Genomic DNA, 22294 nt, shown 5'->3' with positions numbered 1-22294 from the left:
GAAGGAAGGAAGGAAGGAAGGAAGGAAGGAAGGAAGGAAGGAAGGAAGGAAAAAGAAAAAAGAAATAAAAAGAGAAAAAGAGGAAGGAAGAAGGAAAGAAGAAAGGAAAAAGAGAAAGAAAGAGAGAGAAAGAGAGAAAGAAAAAGAGAAAGAGAGGGAAAGAGAGAAAAAGAAAAGAAGAAAGAAAGAAAAAAGTAGTCATACAAATTATTGTTAGGGGGCAGAAAAAGTTCCAGGTTACTCATTACAGATTTAAGGGAGGATTTAAATGTCTATGCCCCATCTTGTAACCACAGTTCTATGCCCATAAAGGTAGAAAGCAGATGTGTACCAAAGGAACATGAGGGAGATATGATATGCTACTGAGTCACAGGAAACTTAAACCCATTGAGAGATAAAAAGTGTGTGTGGGGTGTAAAAGAGTCAGCACACTCTTCTTTTGGAGTCCTGACTTTAAGTCCATTCCTTCAACTTCTTGAGTAATGAGCAAGCTGCTGGGAGAAGTAGTCATAGGTCCTTGTCTCAACAGACACCAAATAGAAAACAACAGTAGCAGTAACAACAATAACAACAAAGCGCTTTTTCTAGGAGTATGTCTGCACTACAGGATTTTCTAAAAGCTTTACCTCATGCCATGAAGATGATCCAAGTTCTTTACCCAGATTTCCTGAATCCTTCTAATGACCTGCTCTACTTGGTTTCATAGGTTAGATATCTGCTTGGAACTGTATTTCCTACTCCTCTTTCCTCATTTGTGAGAGTAATGACTGTGGAGAAGACTAAATCAAATTGTATCTTTATTGGAATTCATGAACTCAAAATACCAAGGGTTGGAGCTGGTCTAGAAGAAACTGGTGGCAAGAAACCCAATAATATGATTTGTTGTTTTTGTTCAGTCTTTTCAGTCATGTGTGACTCTTTATGACCCCAACTGGTGCTTTCTTAGCATTGAAGTGATTTGTCATTTCCTTATCCAGTTCATTTTACAGATGAGGAACTGAAGCAAATAGGGTTAAATAACTGGGTCACACAGCTAGTAAGTGTTTGAAGCCAGATTTGAACTTATGAAATGAATCTTCCTTATTCTAAGCCTACTGCATTATCTAGCTGCCTACAATTCTAACACGTTAATTCTTTTTTAATTCTATTTTTAAAAGAGTAACTGAATATAGTATCCAAGCTTGCTTGTTTGTTTGCATATGGGGATCCAACTCCATTATACCATTGCCATTTAACCAAGGCTCACTTAAACATAGCAGATTTAGGGAGCAAGTTGTGTTCCTGATGCAGGGGGCTCAGAGCTATTTTGATCAGGAAAATCCACACTAATATTACCCTTTAGATTAATGAATATGGCCATACCAAGAGAAAAAGAGCTGGGAAGTAGAAGAAAACACTCTTAGATACCCACAAAAGTACAGCACTTCCCTAGCTATCCTCTATAACAGGTTGGAGCAAAATAACTACCATATAATGAGTGTGCCAGTTTACTAAATGCCCAGTCCCTCACATTGTCTAAAAACAGGATAATGGTTAGTAATGCCACCTAGTGTTTAAGGAGCCATTTCTAACACTGAGATTTTAACATAATTTAAATTAAAAGCTCCTCTTCTCTCCCTTCCTATTAGATACAGCTTAGTTTCTCCTTTTTAATGAAACTTAAGCCATTTCTCATCTTTATTTGGCTTCAATATTCAAATTAATATTTAGCATGAATTTTCTTCTTCCTTCCTTTAGGAGATGAACTAACTTGTCATAACTAAAAATACATCAGAGATGTCCTGTGGTACCAGAACCCTACTCTAGAATAGTAGAAAGGGTATTAGATCCAAGACCTGGGTTTAAATCCAAACTTAAAAACTTATTTTTTTATGGGTATAATCAAATGTAAATCATTCAACTTCTCTAGGTATTGGTTTTTTCATCAATAGAATAAGATGGCTGAGCTACATAATGTTTAAGTTCCCTTCCAATTCAAAAGCATGATTGTTGGAGTAGGCAACGAGAGGAAAATAGGTATGAAATCTCTAAAGCCATGGATAAGGGAGCTCTAAAAACAGTAAGTCAGTGGCAGGGACAGCAAGAGAACAAACAAAGATAAGTTAGCTAGGAAGAGAGAATCCTTCCAAGATAGGAACACCAAGTTCAGGAAAGGGGTTCATGGCAGCCTAGACCATATGATCCCTGAGTATCATATGACCTCAAGGAAGGAAAGGGTTCAGGTGCAAGTCTAGAACCAAATGTTGCAGAAACCAAATACACAAATAAGGGCAAGTTCAGCTACCATAATCTTTACTTCCAGTCAACTAGGACAGAAAGAATGAAAGAAATAATTTTAAAATCTGGAGTCTTAAGATCACTTTGGAAAGGTGAAGGGACACAATTGTAAGAGTTTTGCCCAAGGAGGGAAATCTTAAGAGATGCTTGAGAGTTAAGGAAAAGGTCTTTCTCTTCCAGGGAGTCAGAGAACAAAAGAGATTCCCTATCAGTTCATGGCCAAAGAATAGAGTACTCAACTGGAGGGGCTATAGAAAGAGACCAGGGTTTTCCTTAGCTAGAGCTAATGATATAATGGTTAAGATATTCACAGAACTGAAAAACAAGATTCATTGGTGAGAGACTAAGACCTGAGATCACATCTATCCTAGGCACTAGTCTTTGGGGACTAATTAGCCAGCCCAATACAGGAAAATTTTAGAAACTACAAGGCTTCCCCCCTTCCCTCAGATTTGCAAGGAAGACCAGGATTAATCAATAAGATCTATGGACAACTTTCTATCTTTCCTTTTTGATTAGTTATTGCAAATATCCTTTATGTTTTCCTCTATTACTTACTAGTAGAACACACTTTAGAGCCTCTCACAGAAGGGAGCATGAATAGTTTTCAAGGAATGGGGGTAGGAGAAGGTCTATAGCTATGTTGGTGAACCTATGGCATGTGTGCCTACATGTGCCAGAGGGAGCTTCTCCATTCCCCCTCTCCACTATGCCTAAAGATATTTCTCTCATCACCTGCTCCTCTGCCCAGCAGCCCAATGGGAATGCTTCCTCCATCGCCCTATCTGGGGTAAGGCAGGGGGATCACATGAGCATGAGGGTTGCAGTTTGGGCACTTGGTCTCTAAAACATTCACCATCACTGGTCAATAGCATCTCCCACAGGCTAATCTGGAATTCTGGCAAAAGAGGAGGCCATGACAATTAAAAATCAGGCAAAGCCCCAAGCTTGCTAGTTGGTAGAAAAGAGCAGCAAGCAAGAAGTATCTTGGTGGTAGCTAGTTGTCTGTGGGCATACCCAAGCTACTGCTTCTAATAAGTTTTGGTTTTGTTTTTTAGCAAGAACCAAATCAAAACCCAGAGTCTAACATGATAATAATTTCTCAATGTACAACTACTTTAACTTCTTAAGAATTTAATTTCCCAGGGCATTAGCATATTTTGAATAGATAAGATGTAAGCATAATGACATATTACAGAATGAGACAGTTCCAAGTTACTAGTCTGGTTTTAAAAAGTTGGAAAGATTTGGGTCCAAATTCAAGCTCCCCCAATCTTGGGCAATTCTTTTAGATGACTAATTTATAGAGATATGGCCTAATGTATAATTATGGACTAACCAATTAACATTTCAGTGCCCTAAAACAACTCTCCAAGGCTATGTGACAGAGAACTGAGTCATTGCTCTGCATTGCTGGACAGTGTTTCCATGCCAGGGATTTCCATATTTCAGTAAAATCTCAGGTGTAAAACACAACTAAAGTATAGATGATTTTAATCTGCATTGTTGGAGGAAGGTTTCACTCTTACAAAATTATAGATCTTTGACATACCATGTATTTCAGATATAATACATTGGCATTTGACAGACAATATTCATATAAATATCATCAAAAGATTGAAGAACTAACATATGGGATTAAGTATTCTATTTCTTGTTCTGTTAGTTAATCTAGGCAATTTATATTTTTGTAAATATTCAACCTCAATTGCCATATTTGTTGCCATATAATTGGACAAAATAGTTTTTGATGGTTGCCTTAATTTGAAGAACTAATATAAACTCAGTTGCCAGTCCAACACTGATTAGGGGAGACACTCAGTGAATTAAAATAAAAAAGCATATTAACAATAAGAATAATTTTATCTTCTCAATGAGTTTATGGCATTTTTAAAAATCCCCAGACCACATAATTCATCTCCATCACATGACTTTAACCATCACTTTCATGGTCACTTTCACAGTTGTTATCCTCATCCCCATTATCATGGCCAGTACAACTTCACTCATCTACATACATAGTCACCAATTAATAGTAGTCAAGTAAATCCTAAAGGCAGAATATTTTATTAAAGCACCACACAACAGCAGAATTTTAGTTGGTAGCATATAGTTTTAAATATCAATTTATTCATATAATAAAAATGCCTGAGCATTTTTTAATAGAAGGAGAAACTGGGATTCATAGAATTATAGCACTCAAAGTGACCCCAGAGGTCCAACCCTCTCATTTTGGGATGATAAAACTAAGGTCCAGAGAAGGAAAGTGACTTGAGCCAAGTTTTCTTAATATTAGTTTAGTTTATTACAGTTACCTGGCACAGAATAAGCATTTAGTAGATGTGTGTGTCTTACCTTCCTCTCTTCTTCTAGTTTAGTATTCTTCCTAGGACACTAATTTAGAAAGGTGAGGTAGTTGCCATGAAAAATGAATGCTAATGTAACCAAGTAGAGAAGGATGCCTTGCCACCTTATTGCCTGCTTCAATAATGGGTTTCTCTTTAGAAAACACTATTTGAGAGTCAGGGAATGTCACTTGCTAGAAATTCAGAGAATTTATTTGTGTTAGTCACCCTGACAAGAGGTCATCCAGAGTTGATGCAAAGTTGTCTTGCTGCCCAATATGGCACATTCCACTTCGGAATAACTCCATCAGTAAGGAAGGTTTTACTTACATCAAGCCTAATTTTGCCTCTTTACAGCTTTATTTGTCGTTTCTAATATACAGGACTTCTAATGTTCCATGCATTTTCAAGAAAGTTAATGGACACTTTCCCATTCTGTCTTCCCAGATTACCTTTTCCTGGCAATACAGCTCCTTACTGTCTCTAACATTCTAGACCATACACATGAAGAATGACCTCTATGTTAGAAATCAAGCTAGTCAACAGGGCCCCACAATTGGAAACGAGAAAATTCTCATGAATTCCTCCTACGTCAGCAAACACGCCGAAAACTTTTCATAGACTTTCTTACCCTTGTGTCTTACACATGTATATGAGTAGTTATCTTTTCTCATTTTAAAGGGGCATGGGGAGCTATTCCAATATGATTAACCTTTCTTGAGTTAAATGGTCTAATTTATTGACAGTAAAACCCAATTCACAGTTCTACTTAATATCCTTGGTGTATTATCTTTGAATCCCTTTACTAGCTATGCAGTAAAACTGTGACTACTCCTGAAAATGTTGTTAATATTCAGTCAAGAAGCTCACTTACTCTAAACAAAAAAGGGCTTCTCTGTTCTCTCTTCCCTTCTTATTTATTACTCTTTGCTTTGGAGATCACTACCATTTGTTATTAGATGAAATCTTCCTAATTTGGGAGATGACAGATATTGGTTTCTTTCTCTTCTATCCCTTCCCTCATGATATCTCTTTCTGCTTCTTACTGGAATACTCAAAGGGTAAGCCTAATACAATGGCAGCATAGCTTCCCTAAAGAAAATAATCTCTAATGGGATAAACTAAAATAGGTCACATTACCCATTCAAGAGTAAACAAAACTCTAGAAGTACTGTCATTGTGATTCATGGGTGCCATTTTCTTGATGACCCCTTATAGAATCTTATAATTCTAAGTGTTTCTAAAAGTCTTCTTCTTAAGTTAGATGGAGCAAACCCTCTGAATCTTGGCTTCATTAATAAGTTCTAAGCTTGTATAAGAAAGAATTTGATTTAGAGTTTATGCAAATTTCCACAGGAGAGAGCAATGAGACTGGAATTGCTTCATCTTCTGGTAAATGCCCTTTGCAAATAGTTACTTTCAAAGAAAATGATATCTCTTTTTCATTCTCTTAGGCCTTTATGGGACATCATGGTGAAATGAATATAGAGCTAGATTTGGAGTCAGAAAACCCAAGTTCCAATTTATTTGTCCCACTTAATACCTGTGTGACCTTGAATCAATCTTTATGTTCTCTGGCCTGATTTTCCTGGCCCAAAAATAAGGGTGTGAGACTACTCTAAGTGAACTCTGAGATCTCTTAACTCTAAATCTATAATGCTGAGACCATGATAATTGTTTCAGTGAAATAAAAACAAATCTCTGGCTTAGTTTTGGTTAAAAGAAGCAATGTAGTCCTTAAAAACATTTCATGAGACATTTTATTGAAAACATTTCCCCATTACATATACAGATCTTGTCTTCCTAATGCATTTATGGTTCTAATAGTGGAAATCTCTAGAGTCTTAGACTTTTCAAAATGTTTTACATAAATTATCTCATTTGACCCTCACAATTTCACTCTGTGAAATAGGTATAGTGTTCATTGTTATTATTCCCATTTTACAAATAAGGGAACTGAGACCTTGATGTACTTGGGGACTTATTTATTCAAGGTCACCTAGATAATAAGTGTCAGGGGTAGTATTTGAATCCAGGTCTTTTGAATCACAAGTCCAACACTGGGATATGTTGCCCCCTTAAAGAGGAATTCACAAATCATAGATTTAGAACCTCAATGGTCACTAGAATTCATTAAGTCCAGGGGTTCTTAACTATTTTTTTCTCCATAAAAGGACAATTTCATTTAGACTCAGAATCAAGTTTAAGTATTTGATATTTTAACATATAAAATAAAATATATAGAATTATTGTAATAAATAAAATTATTATACTGAAGTATAATTAATTATTTTTAAAAAATGAGTTCAAGGGCCCTAGTCTAAAAACTGTAATCTAGTGTAATCCAACTTCCTTCACACCTTCCAATTTTACATATGAGGAAATGAATGCCTAGGGAGATCAAGATACTTGTCCATGGAGCCACTTCTGGTGAGAGTCAGAGTGGGGTTTTAGAGTTAGGTCTTCTGGTTCCAGTCACCCCTCTTTGAATTGTATCAATATAAGAATCATTTTTTGTAGAGCTTCTAACTTTGTATCCTTTTTGGTAGATTATTAAAAGAAAAGTATTAGGCAGGGAAAAAAACATGAATCATGTGAAAGGATTTCCAGCTATTTTGGATGGGAGTACTTGGAATGTTGACAACAATGGCATCCATTGACTCCACTCTTCAGGACTCACAGGATTTCCTGCATAACTCAACCTCAATGTTGAAGATGGCTTGGCCTCACTTGGTATTTACCTCTGGGTGGGGGGGGGAGGGTGTAGATGAATCTTGAAGGACTTCTCAAAAGAAGTCACTATCAGTGTATCATTTGACCTGTTGCCCAAAACTACACAAAATTTCTGGGCCTTTAAAGTCTTTCTCCTTTCATTCTCAAGACCATGTTTCCCTTGCTACTGTTTCCCAGCTTCTGGCTCCCATTGCTGCATCTAATAGCTACTCCCCTGGCTGACAAATCTGCACAAATAGATTTCAGACAGCCAGAAAGATAAAGATTCTCTGGGGGTGAGATATAAGGTGGGGTGAAAGACTGGGTTACTCACTGTATCAGAAGCTTCACTTTAGGGCTCTTCCTCCCATTTCATTAAATAAGCCCTGTTTCTCAGTCCCATTGTGGTCAAAGAGGATCTTCAGAGAAATTTTGATGGAGTTCTCCACTAAAAATAAGACTTACAATAACAGCATAAATCTGCCTAAAGGCAGTGGGGAGAAATTTAATAAATTTGAATCAGCCAGAATATACTTCCTGAGGATCAGGAATAGGGCTTGTGTGTAATTCAGGGGAACAAGAGACTTAACTCCAGCCAGAGGGATTTCTGGTAAATGTTTATTATGAAGGCAGACAGGAGTCAAAGTCTTCTAGTTTCAGTCATGTAGACTCTCCAACTCAAGCAAAAAGAAGACAGAATAACCTTTGGGTTTTGAACAGTCTAGGTACTGAGGTTATATTTTTTGAAAATGAGAATCATGAAATTTATTCTAGTGAAGCATCCCTCTTCCCCTTTGATTTGAAAATTTATGTGAAAAATCTTACAAAAAAGTAAAAATTAAATCACATTTAGTTATACATTGAATGAATTGCCTTTACTAAAAAAAGTATCACGCTAGAATAATGTAGTCAAAAGAATTAACTTTGGCATCTTTGGGGGAAATTCCTGGATTTGCAATCACACGACTTGGGCTGCTTACTATCTATTTGATATTAGGGCATTCTCCTGTATCCCATATATAGTTCATTGATTCAGAGCTGGAAGAGGTTCTAGAGGGAATATATTCCAAACCCTTCCCTTTAAAGATGAGGTATCTGAGTCCCAGAGACTTGTCCAAAGCCACAGAGGCAATAACTGGAAGAGTTGTAATTTGCACTGAGCTCCTTTGATCCCAAATCCTATATCCTTTCCATTTTGTAACAGTGTTTCCACACTTCCTTCTCCTTAAAATGAATGGATCAGATGAGATAGCCTCTGAGGTCCTCTTTAGCTCTAAGTCTATAATTACATAATCCTGTAGTATGGGTTCAAATTCTTCTTTGCTATGCTTATGACCTTAGTTAGATAAAACATCATGCCTCTAGAATTGTTCCTTCTTCCATTAAATGATGGAGTTGGATTATGTGGCCTTTATAATTCCTTCCTCATCTAACTGTATGCTCCTATGACATAAAGAAAATAATCCTATAATATTGGGGATAAGGTACATGTATACAGATATCCCTGTAAATTAATTATATCATATTTTTAAGGCTATTCCTTTTGTAAAGTCTCATTAAAATTGCACTTTTTATTCTTATTCCTTGGGCTCCTTTTAATGCTAAAGTAAAAAGCTATAATTAAATTATTTCAGGAATACTTCAAACTTCCCCTCATGCTTGGAATATATTCCCTCCCCAGCCTCACTTTTTATTTTCTAGCATCCTTTAAGATTTAGGGTAGGTGCTGCCTAAAGGAAATATTTCTTGTTATTGTTTTCTTTTTCATTGACCACATGAATTCTAATTTCTTTTCTCTTTTTAATTTTAAGATTATTGACCTCCATTTTGGAATTAATATGATTTTCATTTATTTTCAAGCCATTTACCTCTAGTAGAATGGAAGCTCCTTGAGAACTGGGACTGTTTCACTTTTGTCTTGTATGTATCCTTAGTATCTAGCTCAGGAACCTTTTCCAAGGCCCACATTAATAAATTGATTTGACTTTGGATAGCATTTTACTATTTTCAATGCCTTTCACATATATGACTTCATCTGATTTTATTTTATTTGTTCATTGTTGTACACGAGGTGTTCCAAGAGAATTAGCATCTCTTGTGTAAGGGTTTGCTAAGCCCTTTTTCAGAACATACACTGCTGACATTCACCTTTCATCCAACTCTTACCTGTGGCTACAAGGAGTTGTAGCATGTGCAGAGGACACACTCCAGTGCAATCGCCTAAGCAGATGGGCTAAAAGAGATTGAGGGTAACCAACTGAGCTCAAAAGTGTTCGTGAATTAGGGAGATGCTTGCCCCAAGCATGTGAAGATTTCTCCCACTGGAATGGGTGGATGAGAAAAACTCATTCCAAAGGTCATGCAGGCAGCTGAAGCAATGGTTGTGGAATGCCTATGGTTTGATCAGACACTGAAGAAGTCAAGGTCATCCAGTGCATCCCAGGCCACCTGAAGTCCTTAGCACTTTTATCTAGTCAGTGGGCTTGCATGATTCTGGAAGAGAGAGTCAAACTGATATCATCCTGTATTGTCATTTGTCCTCTTTGAAAATGGAGGACAAACCAAAAATAAATAACAAACCATCTTCCTCATGGTTCTGACCATCAGAATTTAGAATTTGAAAAACACTTATTATGTATATTGTAAGGGCTCAGCAAGTCCTTACACCAGAGACAAACACCTTATGTATGAGGAGACAGTATGCTAGGCTCTGGGAAACCGAAACTAAAAATATGGTCCATGCCTTCAAGGATTGATATTCCATTGAATGTCTACACTATAAACAGATACATATAATTTGAGGTAAAATGCAATGGGAGCAAAAGAGAGTTGTGAATTTTTTCATTACTTTTTAAAAATTTAAGGAAAGAGAAAATTTATGAATGCAACCTCTATAAGGGCAGGTATTATTTCATTTTTATCTTTGTATCACCAATATCTAACACAATGCTTAGTACACAGTGGGTCTTTAATAAATGTTTGTTAACTGATGCTTACTCATTTATGGAGAGGTGGCAACTGGGGAGCATACAAGAGAAAAATTAATAGAAAGAAAGATTAAAGGTGTTTTGTTCTAATTCCTCTCATTCTGAGTGTGTTGGTTAAAATCACCTGGGGTTCTATTTGGAGGGATTGAGCCTCAATATATGTATCAATATAGTGTTTGACAAACTTCCTGTGGACATTTTAGGGGACTTTGGAAAACTGCATTTCCCATGATTCCTCATGGCAGATAGGAAGTGTGATGATGAAAGAGAGGGGATAAGACTCCTGGAGTCAGGAGGGGCATGCGCTTTAGCTACCTGGGGGCTTGAAGATATGAAAGATAAAATGAATGATGAGGCAGTTTGAATACTTACAGGTGTGTGGTCTAATGATTTATTCTATCAGCAATGGCTCTTACTAAAATACTATTCTCCCTTTTAATCTCGGCCCTCATCATTTTTAAAAACAACATGAGTATGAGGAAAGTAAAATCAAGAAAAGTACAATGACTAACTTGAAGCCACTTGGGAACTTAGCAGAGCTACGTCCCCTGCTTCCCAGGCTGATCCTGGTTCTCCCATATCATGCAATCACATGGATCTAGCTAGCTTCATCAGCTTGGGAAACATTGGTATTGGGACCACCTTTCTCTCTAGGATATATTTATATCTTACTATAAAGCATCCAAGAACACTATGAACTGTATGGTACTCTTGTCATAAGAAATGATGAGTAGCACACTTAAAAAAAACATAAAAAGACCTATATAAAATTATTAAAAGTGAAATAAGTAGAACCAAGAGAACATTATGTTCATCGATAAAAGTAATATTTGTAGAATAATTTATGAATGTCCCCCTCCAAAGAACTGATAAATAGAAAGGCAAAAGGCATGAGAGAAAGAGAGAGAGAGAGAGAGAGAGAGAGAGAGAGAGAGAGAGAGAGAGAGAGAGAGAGAGAGNGAGAGAGAGAGAGAGAGAGAGAGAGAGAGAGAGAGAGAGAGAGAGAGAGAGTCAAATGCCTTCTCTAGTGTGGGGAGGGGAGGTACAGAAGAAGATACCTGGGAATTTAAACATAAGCAACAAACAAATAAATTAAGAAACTTCTCAAAAAAGAAAAAAAACAGTACAAATCTCTAAACTTGGGTTCCTTGGCTGACTTGAGCAGATACCCATTGTGTTATACAATGACTGATGCCAGAGGAATCTAGGTTACAGGAAAGGGACCAGTCATACCCTGGTGGAGCTGCTGTTGCTGACATCTCATCTAGCTTCTCTTCCAGACAGGAACCTGGTCATACTCTATGAGTTGGAGCTCAGTGTAGATTCCTTCTTTAGCTTGTGGCAGCGGAAAAGGAAGGCATGACTCAGGCTAAAGTAGGAAGATTCTAAATCAATATATAGAAATACACCCTAATAGTCAAGATATCCATAAATGTTAACAGGATTCCTCGGTGTTTGGGAGTTCATCAATGGACATTTTAAGGGGAATCAGAGTGAACTTTTGTTGGACTACAAAGGACCCTCGACTTAGAAGGAACTTTAGAATCCACCTACCTTCAAGTACAGGCTGGACTAGATAGAATCACAGAGGTCCGTTTTAGTTCTAAAGGTCTGTGAAGCTTCCAGAGCAAAATTATAGTTCTTTTCAGCTGAACTTCCTGATCCAACTTTTCCTTTTGACTTTTCATCAAGCAGCAAGACATTGACAATTAATTCTTAATAAACAATCACCTATCAAGTACTTACAATGTACTAAGTCTTGAAAATACAAAGAAATGCAAAAAAAGAATCCTGATCTCAAGGAGTTCACATTCTAATAAGAAAGATAACATATAGATAACTAGACACATTTAAGATATGTATGGAATGGATGGTAGATAATCTCAGTGGGTAAGACATCCTAATAAACTGAGATGTTTTCCCTATAGATTGTTCACACCCTGACAGTTGGTCATGCTAGTCTCAAGTTCTGTCAGATTAGTACGTGGATACATGGACCTTAGTTGATCTTGTTCCTGGCTAGCCTAGAAAGTCCTTAACCTTCACTAGAACCAAAGAAAACCTATAGCATCTACACTGATGACCACCAGGGCTTGATTAAGATCACACGAAAAGGAAGTCACTTTCTTGGATTTCTAATGTACCTCCTTTGGTTCCAAATCCATTATCTTTCCATATTGTTTTTCTCCTTTGTAATTGAATTGAATTTACAGTCTGCACCTCTTCCTTCTAGATCACCTCCTAATAAAGGTTAAGGTACAATAAGGCCCTTATATTTAGCATTTATGAGTATTATTATCATTATTAAAATTTATATTGGTCTTAGGCTGCTGTTAAGAATACTTGGTAATGGGAAAGACTGGGATGATGAAGAATATAGTCCAAATTTGATAAGGCACAGGGATTTGCAATCTCTAAATGTCATAAAAAAAACTTTTCTATACTGGCAATACCAAATGAAATGTTGAAAGTAATCTAGAATATTTTTATTAGACATTTATTAATATTCATTTTTAATCTGTTTACATACTTTATGCCCCTACTTTCCCCTTCACCCCCCGCTCTCCCCCCACCCATGGCCAACGCACATTTCCACTGGTTATAACATGTGTCCTTGTTCAGGGTCTATTTCCCATTCATGTCCGCCTCAGCCCATGCATTCAAGCAATTGTTTATCTTATATGTTTCCTCTCCTGCAGTCCTTCCTCTGAATGTGGGTAGCCTCTTTACCATAAATCCCTCAGAACTGTCCTGTATCATTGCAGTGCTGCTGGTACAGGAGCCCATTACATTTGATTTTACCATAGTATATCAGTCTCTGTGTACAATGTTCTTCTGGCTCTGCTCCTTTCGCTCTGCATCACTTCCTAGAGGTCTCTCCAATTTGCATGGAATTCCTCCAGTTTATTATTCCTTTCAGCACAATAGTATTCCATCACCCGCATATACCACAATTTGTTCAGCCATTCCCCAATTGAAGGACATCCCCTCATTTTCCAGTTTTTTGCCACTATGAAAAGCGCAGCTATAAATATTTTCATACAAGTCTGTTTATCTATGATCTGTTTGGGGTACAAACCCAGCAATGGTATGGCTGGATCAAGGGGCAGGCAGTCTTTTATAGCCCTTTGGGCATAGTTCCAAATTGCCAGCCAGAATGGCCGGATTATTTCACAACTCCACCAGCAATGCATCAATGTCCCGATTTTGCCACATCCCCTCCAACATTCATTACTCTCCCCTTCTTCCATTTTAGCCAATCTGCTAGGTGTGAGGTGATACCTCAGAGTTGTTTTGATTTGCATTTCTCTAATTATTAGAGATTTAGAACACTTTCTCATGTGCCTTTTGATACTTTTGATTTCTTTATCTGAAAATTGCCTATTCATGTCTCTTGCCCATTTATCAATTGGGGAATGGCTTGATTTTTTATACAATTGCTTTAACTCCTTGTATATTTGAGTGATTAGACCCCTGTCAGAGTTTTTCGTTATAAAGATTTTTTCCCAATTTGTTGTTTCCCTTCTGATTTTGACTACATTGTTTTTGTTTGTACAAAAGCTTTTTAGCTTAATATAATCAAAACCATTAAATTTACATTTTGTAATTTTCTCTAACTCTTGCTTCGTTTTAAAATCTTTCCTTTCCCAGAGATCTGACAAGTATACTATTCTGTGTTCACTTAACTTATTTATAGATTCCCTCTTTATATTCAAGTCATTCACCCATTCTGAATTTATCTTGGTGTAGGGTGTGAGATGTTGATCTAAACCTAATCTCTCCCATATTGTTTTCCAAATTTCCCAGCAGTTTTTGTCAAATAGTGGGTTCATGTCCCCAAAGTTGGGCTCTTTGGGTTTATCATACACTGTCTTGCTGACATCATTAACCCCAAGTCTATTCCACTGATCCCCCCTTCTATCTCTTAGCCAGTACCATATTGATTTAATGACTGCTGCTTTATAGTATAGTTTGATATCTGGTACTGCTAGGTGCTCTTCCTTCACATTTTTTTCATTATTTCCTTTGATATTCTTGATCTTTTGTTATTCCAAATGAAATTTGTTATAATTTTTCCTAATTCAGTAAAGAAGTTTTTTGGTAATTTGATAGGTATGACACTAAATAGGTAAATTAATTTGGGTAGGATGTTCATTTTTATTATGTTAGCTCGTCCTACCCATGAACAGTTAATGGCTTTCCAATTGTAGAGGTCCAGTTTTATTTGTTTGGAAAGTGTTTTGTAGTTGTTTTCGTATAATAGCTGTGTTTGTTTTGTTAGATTGATTCCCAAGTATTTTATATTGTCTAGGGTGATTTTAAATGGTGTTTCTCTTTCTACCTCTTGCTGTTCTAATGTGTTGGAAATGTATAGAAATGCTGATGATTTATGTGCATTTATTTTGTATCCTGCCACTTTGCTAAAGTTGTTGATTATTTCTACCAGCCTCTTAGTTGATTCTCTAGGATTTTTTAAGTATACCATCATATCATCTGCAAAGAGTGATAGCTTAGTCTCCTCCTTGCCTATTTTGATACCTTCAATTTCTTTTTCTTCTCTAATTGCTACTGCTAGTGTTTCTAGTACAATGTTGAATAATAGAGGTCATAATGGGCATCCTTTTTTCACTCCTGATCTTATTGGGAAGGCTTCTAATTTAGCCCCATTGCATATAATGCTTGTTGATGGTTTTAGGTATATATTGTTTATTATTTTTAGGAAGGGTCCTTCTATTCCTATACTTTTCAATGTTTTCAATAGGAATGGATGCTGTATTTTGTCAAAGACTTTTTCAGCATCTATTGAGATAATCATGTGATTTTTGTTTATTAGACTGTTGATATGGTCAATTATGTGGATGGTTTTCCTAATGTTGAACCATCCTTGCATTCCTGGTATAAATCCCACCTGATCATGGTGGATGACCTTCTTAATGACTTGCTGGAGTCTCTTTGCTAATATTCTATTTAAGATTTTTGCATCTATGTTCATTAGGGAGATTGGTCTATAGTTTTCTTTCTCTGTTTTTGGTCTACCTGGCTTTGGAATCAGTACCATATTTGTGTCATAAAATGAATTTGGTAGGACTCCTTCTTTGCTTATCATATCAAATAATTTATATAGTATTGGGATTAGTTGCTCTTTGAGTGTCTGATAGAATTCACTTGTGAATCCATCAGGTCCTGGTGATTTATTCTTAGGGAGTTCTTTAATGGCTTGTTCAATTTCTATTTCTGATATGGGATTATTTAGGTATTCTATTTCTTCTGCTGTTAAACTAGGCAATTTATATTTTTGTAAATATTCATCCATATCTCCTAAATTGTTATATTTGTTGCCATATAATTGGGTGAAATAGTTCTTAATGATTGCCTTAATTTCCCCTTCATTATAGGTGAGGTCTCCCTTTTCATCTCTAATACTGTCAATTTGGTTTTCTTCTTTCCTTTTTCTTATTAGATTGACTAGTACTTTGTCTATTTTATCGGTTTTTTCAAAGTACCAGCTTCTAGTCTTATTTATTAATTCAATAGTTCTTTTACTTTCGATTTTATTAATTTCTCCCTTAATTTTTAGTATTTCTAATTTAGTTTTCATCTGGGGGTTTTTTATTTGTTCGCTTTCTAATTTTTTGAGTTGCATGCCCAATTCATTAATCTCTGCCCTCCTTAATTTGTTAATATATGCACTCAAGGATATAAATTTCCCCCTGAGTATTGCCTTGGCTGCATCCCACAGAGTTTGGTAGGATGTCTCATCATTGTCATTCTCTTCAATGAAATTGTTGATTGTTTCTATGATTTCTTCTTTGACAATTTGGTTTTGGAGAATCATATTGTTTAATTTCCAATTGGTTTTTGACTTGCCTGTCCAGGTGCCCTTACTGATTATTATTTTTATCGCATTATGATCTGAGAAGGTTACATTTATTATATCTGCTCTTTTGCATTTGTTTGCCATGATTCTATGCGCTATTACATGGTCAATCTTTGTAAATGTACCATGTGCAGCTGAAAAGAAGGTGTATTCCTTTTTGTCCCTATTTATTTTTCTCCACATATCAATTAAATCTAATTTTTCTAGGACTTCATTCACCTCTCTTACCTCTTTCTTATTTATTTTTTGGTTTGATTTATCTAGATCTGAAAGAGGAATATATAGATCTCCCACTATTATGGTTTTACTATCTATTTCCTTCTTGAGCTCTGCCAGTTTCTCCTTTATGAATTTGGATACTATACCACTTGGTGCATATATATTGAGCAGTGCTATTTCCTCATTGTTTATACTGCCTTTAATCAGGATGTAATGACCTTCCCTGTCTTTTTTAATCATATCTATTTTTACTTTGGCTTTGTCAGAGATCATGATAGCCACTCCTGCCTTCTTTTTCTCATTTGATGCCCAAAAGATTTTGCTCATACCCTTAACCTTGAACTCGTGTATGTCTACCCGCCTCATATGTGTTTCTTGTAGACAACCTATGGTAGGATTTTGGTTTCTGATCCACTCTGCTATTTGCTTCCGTTTTATGAGCGAGTTCATCTCGTTCACATTCAGAGTTACAATTGTTAGTTGTGTATTCACTGACATTTTTGTATCCTCCCCTAGACCCACTCCTTCTTATTACACTATTTTCTTTTACACCAGTGGTTTGCTTTGAACCAGTATCCCTTACCCCCTCCCTTGATTGACTTCCCTTTCTTCCCCCTCCCTTGTTGTTCCCCTCTTTTTGTTTTTTTTTTAAAAGACCAAATGAATTCCCTCCCCCTTCTTCTCCCCTCCCTTTTTTGGCCTCCCCACTCCCCTGCTCCCTTTGGTTTATCCCTTCTGACTTTCTCAGTAGGGTTAGATAGAGTTTTTTTATCCGGATGGATAATAAAGCTACTCTTCCTTCTCCGGGTTGATTACACTGAGAGTAAGGTTTGATTATGCTCTCTTCCTCTCCTTCTTATGATATTATTCATCCCTTCCCCTTCCCATGCCCTCTTTGTGTGTAATAGAATATCTTATTTTTCTTATTTACTCAGATTTTTCTTAGTGTCCCCTACTATTCCCCCCTCTTTCCCACCCCCCATGTCTTCTCAGACAATTTAGTATCCTGTCCTCTCCCTATGAATTATTCTTCTGGTTGCTATAATAGTGAATAGTATAATAGTGTATAGAGTTCACTACAGAGAATTATACATAGCATTTCTCCACCTAGTAATACAGATAATTAGATCTTATTTATGCCCTTAAAGAGTCAAGCTTAAAAGACTATGAGTTTTCTTTCTTTTCCCTCTGTTTCTTATTTACCTTTTCATCTTTCTCTTGATATTTGTGGTTGAGTGTCAAACTTTCCATTTAGTCCCGGTCTCTTTTGTGCAAAAACTTGGAATTCTTCAATTTTGTTGAATGCCCATACTTTCCCCTGAAAGTATATGGTTAGTTTCGCTGGGTAGTTGATTCGTGGCTGAAGGCCCAGCTCTCTTGCCTTTCTGAATACTGTATTCCAAGCCTTGTGGTCTTTTAGCGTTGAGGCTGCCAGATCCTGTGTGATCCTTATTGGTGCTCCTTGATATTTGAATTGTCTCTTTCTGGCTTCTTGTAAGATTTTTTCTTTAATTTGAAAGCTCTTCAATTTCGCTATTATATTTCTGGGTGTTGACTTTTCTGGGTCCAGTGTAGAGTGTGTTCTATGGATCCTTTCAATGTCTATATTGCCCTCTTGTTGTAGAACTTCAGGGCAATTTTGCTGAATAATTTCTTTAAGTATGGAGTCCAAGTTTCTATTAATTTCTGCCTTTTCTGGAAGACCAATGATTCTGAAGTTGTCTCTTCTAGTCTGGTTTTCTTGGTCTGTCACTCTCTCATTGAGATATTTCATGTTTCCTTCTATTTTATCAGTCTTTTGACTTTGTTTTATTTGTTCTTGTTGTCTTGAGAGATCATTGGTTTCTAAATGTTCGATTCTAGCCTTTAAGGACTGGTTTTCGGCTCTAATGTTTTGGTTTTCGGCTTTAATGTTTTGGATTTCGGCTCTAATGTTTTGGTTTTCCTTTTCAATCTGGTCATTTTTGGTCTTCAGTTGTCTTGTCTCACTTTCCAATTGCGAAATTCTGCCTTTTAAACTGTTATTTTCTTGCCAGATTTCTTCCATCTTCCTCAACATTTCATTTTTAAACTCTTCCATAGCTTGTGACCAGCTTTCATTTTTGGGGGGAGTTTTGGATTTTTGTTTTCCCTCCTCTGGTGTCTGGATTTTCTCTGTGTAGAAGTTGTCCAGTGTTCCAGAGTTTCTCTTGATAGTCTTTTTCTTCTGGACTTCCTTATTGCTGGCCATTTTTGGCCCCGCCCCTTTTCAGCTTTGTCTTTGCACTCAGGGTCTGCCTGCGCCTTACAAGCTCTGGGGGGCTCCGGTCTCCTTGTCCTCGGGGTCAGGCCTCCTGGTAGTTCCCGGTCTGCCCCTCTGCCCGAGGTTCCTTCAGCAGTCTTTGGGGCTGCTTCCACTGCTGTGCTGGGTCTGCACCAGGTCCTCACTGGAGGTCCAAGCCTGGGCTGGAGATCGTTATCCAAGCCTAGGGCACTGCCTTTGCCTGTGCAGATGCTCTTAGGGCCCTGCCTTCACCCCCTGCTGAAAGTAGTGAAAGTCAGTGGGCTGGAGATCTTTATTCGCACCTGAGGTGATGCCTTCAGCGCTTGGGAAAGGCCTTGTTTTAGGGGCCTTTGTCCGGGCCCTAGGTGGTGCCTTCACCCAAGTGTACGCTGGTGGAAAGTCCATGCACGCCCCCAGCCACCTGGGGGGTCCCTCATATTGCTGTGCACAAGTACAAGCCCCTGGGGCTGCCAGTGATTATCTGGTTGCCCCAGTCCTGTTTTCCCACTTGTGCGGTTGGCCAGTTGTGTGAGGTGTGCGGTGGGGGGTGGGGGTGGGGGAGGGGCTTCTTCCTCTCGCGTTTTAGTGAGAGCTGTTTCACCCCTTTATAGCATGGAAATGCCCCGATTCTGTGTACCTTCAATGCTGCGCCCTGTTGTGGGGTTCCTTCGTTCCTCTGGACTCGTTTTTATTTCCTCTTGAGGAGTCCTGTATGCTTCGGTCAGGAGAGATCGAGCAGCTGCTCCTTACACTGCCACCATCTTAACCGGCTGTTCCTTTGAATTCTGTCTAGAATATTTTTTTACAAAAATATTCTCCTACTCAGTGGATTGAGAGCCAGGCCTAGAGACGGGAGGTCCTAGGTTCAAATCTGGCCTCAGACACTTCCCAGCTGTGTGACCTTGGGCAAGTGACTTGACCCCCATTGCCTACCCTTACCACTCTTCCACCAAGGAACTAATACACAGAAGTTAAGGGTTTAAAATTATTTAAAAAAAAATTCTCCTAGCTAGTCAGGAAAATAAGGGTCTATATAGAAGGGTACAGAGAGGGAGAACTCTGAATCATCTAGGTTGGCTGTCTGTCCTCATTGGAAAAAAAACAATGGATAAGTCTTCTTAATTCTTTATTTGATTCAAACAGGTACAGCCTCATTATTTTGGCTAATTATCTTGGGGGTTGGAATAGGGAGAAAAGTTTTAATGTCTCTCTCTCTCTCTCTCTCTCTCTCTCTCTCTCTCTCTCTCTCTCTCTCTCTCTCTCCCCCCCACCTTTCTCTCTCCTTAAAGGGAGAGAGGTCATTAACTTTTCTATTGGTAAGTGTTCTTAAAATTCTTTGAAAGAGGTAAGGAGAATAATTTGAAATCAGATTTTTTTTTTAAACCCAGTGACTCAATGCAGGGTTTAGTTGAAGCATTGGGATTTCACAATGAATTTCTAGGCTCCTTACACAAAGTTACTCCTTTTATCTACTGTTAGATCAGGATAAAGGATCACTGTATGATTAATAAGTGCCCCCTTGCTTGAGTGTTGTGGGGTCAAAAGGGTGTACCCCTATTAACTTCTGAAGCACTGAAATTTCAAAGAACTTATCAAGGTACCTAAAATTCCTAGAGGCTAAAGTAGACTTGGGGGGAAAAATAGAAAAAAATTCTGGTAACTCCTTTTTTACTGAATAGGGTGTTGGGAGTTCCCCAAAGGGAATAGGGGGATTTTGCTTCTACAAATCCAGCCCAGTAAGATGGCATTTATTAACTTTCTAACATTGGCCTGGCACCAAAGAAATAATTGATTTGATACTGTTGATTGTCATTTCCATTTGGTAATCAGCACATTTAAGAAATAAATTATTATCCTGGTATATTAAAGGAATGTAGGCTTCTAGCTGGATAGAGGACAGGAGTCCTGGAGTCAGAAAGAACTGAATTCAAATCCAGTCTCAAATATTTTCCTAGTTGTGTGACCCTGGAGAAGTCACTTAAATTGTGTTTGTCTTAGATCTCTTGATCTGTAATTTGGGGATAATGATAGTACCAACCTATCTACTAAGGTTATTGTAAGAATCAACTGAAATCATTGTAAAACACTTACCACAATTCCTGGGATATAGTAAGCTCTAGCTAGATGTTAGCTTTTATTACTACAGCACCTCAAATGCTCTAGAGTAGCCTTTGACTGGAAAAATAAGAGATCAAAGGCTCTCCTTTATCTATTTCTTTGTTTGTTAGTACACAGAAGTAGAGATAAGTTAAAGATTGGGGCTAATGATAAGGCAAGCTAGGAACATGATGACAGACTGTTATTAGGCTTTGGTTCCAAAATCTTCCTCTCAACTGAGTGTGGATAAGGGGACTGGGGGGGGGGAGCTAGCCCTTTATATTGAACCATAAGCAACAATTTAAATGAAAAATGAGTAGAACAGAGCACTTGACAGTCAAGCTCAAATACAAATAGGAAGGGAACCAGCACTCTGTAAATACAAATCTATGCAGCTGGCCCTGAAACATCAGTTTTTAAATGTATATTTTCTCTATTTTATTGTGTTTTCATTTATTTTACTAAATATTTCCCCAATACATTTGAATCTGGTCCAGGCTGTTCTTGGGAGTATTCCAGGCAGCATGGGACCAGCTTGCCATGTGTTAGATGCTTCTGGAATAGTGAGAGTCCCTAATATGGCCTGGAGGGACCTTAGATATGATCTTTTCCAGCTTTCTCATTTGACAGATGAGAAATACTGAAGTTGACAGAGGAGAAGGAGCCTACTTAAGGTCACAACACTTGTATGCAGGCTCCCCTTTCCGCTACTTTAGGGGTGCCACCTGTGAAATAAGGACAGGGGTTTACAATGAGAAAGCACTTTAAGGTTTGCAAATCATTTTACATACATTATCTCAGTTCCTCAGAACAACCCTAGGAGGTAGGGGCTATTATCATCCCTAATTTACAGATTGTGAAACTGGATCTTAGATAAGTTATGTGGCTCACCTAGGATCACAGAGCTAGTAAATGTCAGAAGAAGATTCAAACTCAAGGCTTTCTTACTCAGTCTTCACTCTATTACATTAATTTGCTTCTTAGTCAGTTATCAAATATTTATTAAGCTCTAACTGTTGGCGAATGCTGTTTGGTCAATTCATTCTGACGTGCTAAAGACCACCCAAATGAGTATTTTTTTCCCTTGCCTGTGAACATTCCTTTCATAGAAATGAGATCCCTCTCCATGGCACCAAGTGAATTGGGGACCAGACAATTTGAGAGAGAGAAAAAAATCCTACTTTCTCGTATGGATGAGAGAAATACAATGTTCCACTCACCTTTTGCAGGCCCCTTCTTGTGAGCTGTGAACTCTCCTAAGATCCCTTTCCTTATGAACTGACAACAGGTTTATATGCTCGATAGGCAGTAAAGTGCATTTGATGGGGACCTGGAAGAGGGCCAACATTGGCAAGAACTAAGAAAAGAGGAAGCATCAGCATCATTAAAAAGGGGTTTGGATACAGGCATGAGAACCAGGCACAGCATCCCTACAGACACACATGGAACTAATCTTCAGCCTTCGGATTAAATATTAAAAGTAATGACTTGGGGATGGTGGAGGCTTGGGATGGAA

Source organism: Gracilinanus agilis, chromosome 2 (genome assembly GCF_016433145.1).
Source record: "Gracilinanus agilis isolate LMUSP501 chromosome 2, AgileGrace, whole genome shotgun sequence".
Lineage (NCBI taxonomy): Eukaryota > Metazoa > Chordata > Mammalia > Didelphimorphia > Didelphidae > Gracilinanus > Gracilinanus agilis.
This window is presented reverse-complemented; position numbering follows the sequence as displayed.